Source organism: Excalfactoria chinensis, chromosome 2, assembly GCF_039878825.1.
Source record: "Excalfactoria chinensis isolate bCotChi1 chromosome 2, bCotChi1.hap2, whole genome shotgun sequence".
Lineage (NCBI taxonomy): Eukaryota > Metazoa > Chordata > Aves > Galliformes > Phasianidae > Excalfactoria > Excalfactoria chinensis.
Genome location: NC_092826.1, coordinates 90,233,679 through 90,236,920, shown reverse-complemented (window position 1 = coordinate 90,236,920; position 3,242 = coordinate 90,233,679). Strand labels below are relative to the sequence as shown.

At 39.0% G+C, this 3,242-nt stretch overlaps 1 pseudogene; it reads left to right on the top strand.

Moving 5' to 3' along the window:
- Positions 1–2,061: 2,061 nt before the first annotated feature.
- LOC140247902 (polypyrimidine tract-binding protein 3 pseudogene) lies at positions 2,062–2,905 on the top strand (annotated as a pseudogene).
- Positions 2,906–3,242: the final 337 nt, after the last annotated feature.

The following is a 3,242-nucleotide window of genomic DNA, read 5'->3' as shown; positions in this document are numbered from 1 at the left end:
TATTCAAGGAGTGTTTTTTCATTCCTGAATTGTGCTTCCTCGCAAGGAGAGAAATAAAGGAAAGGTAGCTTCCTTTTACTCTTAAAACAGCTTCCAGGGAATAATTCCATTACAGTTCACTCTTACAGTGCTGTAATTTGTGGTCCCACGTGGCTGATTTCACATCTGTTTTCCCTAACGCCAGTGTATTTCCCAGAGCAATCACCATCATATTATACAGCAGAATTCATTCTCCTTTTAACAGGGCCATGCAAGTCCAATAAAATTAAAAATTATGCTACGGTGTTAATACTTCACTAATAACATGATAATAGCAACTTTGAAAGGCAAGTAAATTCTCAAAACCCTACTTTTTCTATAAGCTCATGGAACAATAAAATGAAAAAATAAATCTTTTAAAACTATGTTTCAGAGGAGAAGTTTGAACAATAATCATATTGGGTAAAAAGTGTTCTTACAGAGCACACCATCACAATCCGTATTTAGCAAAATGATGAAAACCAAAACTACAAATATTTTCACCTGAACAAGAACATGTTTATGGCCAACAGATTAGAAAAAAAAAATCCCTCAATAACATTGCTACAGCATTTTTAGATCTTAAATTGCCATGAACAGTTTTGACTGAGATTTTGAAAGCATTACCAGTTATTAAAGAATTTGTTTGTTTTCAAGACTTATGTCTGAAACCATATGACAAAATACTCTGATTTTGTTTTTGTTTTTTAACCTAGTACCTATCCTGAGCATTTACTTTGCACATTAGAACATCCTACTGAAGGAAGACATGAGAAAAAAAAAAAAAAAAAAAAAAAAAAAAAAAGTCATAACTAGCAGCCAAATAACAGAATTACAGTTTGTTTCCATGACTGCTACCTAGCTGTAGAAGTTCTGTTCCTAAATATATTTAGGCATCGTCTACTTGGCCCCATCAGGAGCAGGACCCCAAAGCTAAATGTATCTTCTGTCCCACATGGAACAGGTGCTATGTTGGATATGTATTTACAGAATCATAGAATTACCCAGATTGGAAAAGATCTCGAAGATCATCAAGTCCAACCACAGCCTAACTATAGTACCCTAAGTCTAACAACCCTCTGCTAAACCATATTCCTTAGCCCCGCATCCAAAAGGCTCTTAAACACATCCAGGGACAGCAACTCAACAACCTCCCTGGGGAGCCTACTCCAGTTCTTAACTACCCTTTCTATAGAGAAGTGTTTCCTGATGTCCAACCTAAACTTACCTTGGCACAACTTGAAGGCCATTTCCCCTCATCCTGTCACTTGTCACCAATGAGGAGAGTCTTGCCCCACTCTCACTGTAAGCACCCTTCAGATACTGGAAGAGAGTGATAAAAATCTCCCCTCAGCCTCCTTTTCCCCAGACTAAACAACCCCAGCTTCCTTAGCCTCTCCTCATAGGGAAGATTTTCCAAGCCCTTCACTAGCCTCATTGCCCTTCTCTGGACCTGCTCCAGTACCTCCATGTCTTTCCTGTACTGAGGTGCCCAAAACTGAACACAGTACTTGAGGCCCCAGCACTGAGCTCTGGGGGACACCACTCGTGACCAGCTGCCAACTGGATTCCACTCCATTGACCACAACTCTCTGGGCCTGGCCATCCAGCCAGTGCTTCACCCAGCAGAGCATGCACCCATCCAAACCATGGGCAGCCAGCTTCTCCATGAGAATGTTAATGGGGACAACACAATTTGACTTCTGTTAACAGTCCTTTTAAAACTGTTTTGGAGTTTTGTTAATATTATCAAATAGAGACTGAAATAGCTGTGACCAATTCTGCCTCTTAAAAGAAAAAGTTCGTTCATGCACACAGCAAAGAATTAGGGGATAATCTTTTCTGATTTCAGCTGCCAGTATATGATCAAATCTTACTATTAATCAGTAAAACAATTACATTTCTTTAGAAATAATATTTATTATTATTTCCTATTTTAACTTTACTTTTGAGAATATATTTTGAATTTTTGTTTCAAATTAGCCTTATGAAATATTTCACAGTGTTTTTTCAATATATAAAACTGAGAACGTTTCTAACAAAATGATTCTGAATGGCCAAAATATCTACAATGCATGCTGCACTCTACATGTTGAATTCTCCAAGTTAACAAGCCTTAGGGTGAAGTAAAACAATGACAAAAGCAGAGATTTCACTTGCTTTGTTGAAGCTGTTGAAGGCCAGCTACCCCTAGATCCAGCTGTAATTGCTGCTTTTGGGTCCCATGATCTTCCAACCATATGTGGGGACTGGTGGATCTGGGCCAGTTGCATGCTTTCCTCAAAGTGCTGTCACCATATGTGTCAACTGTACAGATGTGTAATCCAGGTGTTCTAGGAAATTCTGTTTTAATGGTCAGCAACCTCAACCCTGAGGCCATCACATCACATGGACTTTTCATCTTATTTGGTGCTTTTGGTGATGTGCTTCCTGTGAAGATCACATTCAGAAGGCAGATGCAACCCAGGCTCAAATAGTTATCAGCAACTTGAATGGACAGAAGCTTTATGGGAAGTTCATGCATACAACTCTTTCAAAACATCAGAATATTCAAATCCCTCGTGAAGGAGAGGAGGACAACAGTCTGACAAAGGACTATAACAATATCCCATTACATCGCTTTAAGAAGCCTGGCTCTAAGAACTTCCAGAATATCTTTCCTCCATCTGCCACCTTACATCTCTCCAACATCCTGCCTTCTGTTTCTTTTGATGATCTTAAGAGTCTTTTTGCACGTACTGGATCTACTGTGAAAGCCTTCAGATTTTTCCAGAAAGATTGCAAAATGGCTCTTATCCAGCTGGACTCTGTGGAAGAAGAAGTTCACGCTCTCATTGATCTTCACAATTATGACCTAGGAGGTAATTTCCTAAGTTTCCCTGGGTGAAGGAACTTTTCGAAACTCCCTTGAACCGCACGGTCAGCCGCTGCTGATCAGTCCAGGACAGCTCTGAGGCAGCTTGGCTTCGGTGATTATAAACACAAGCACTCTCGTATGTATACATATACCTACACATACACAAGAAAGACAGTTAATAAAATACAGATAATTTAACTGAATGTATGGGTCACCTTAGGCAATTCCTCTTTTTTAGCCGTTAAATATAACAACCACATTGGTAACTGTAAGGTCACAATCTACAAAAAGATATAAATGGCTTCTTTGGGAACATATGTAAATATTTAGGGTTTGGTTTTTTGTGGGTTTTTTTGTTTGTTTGTTT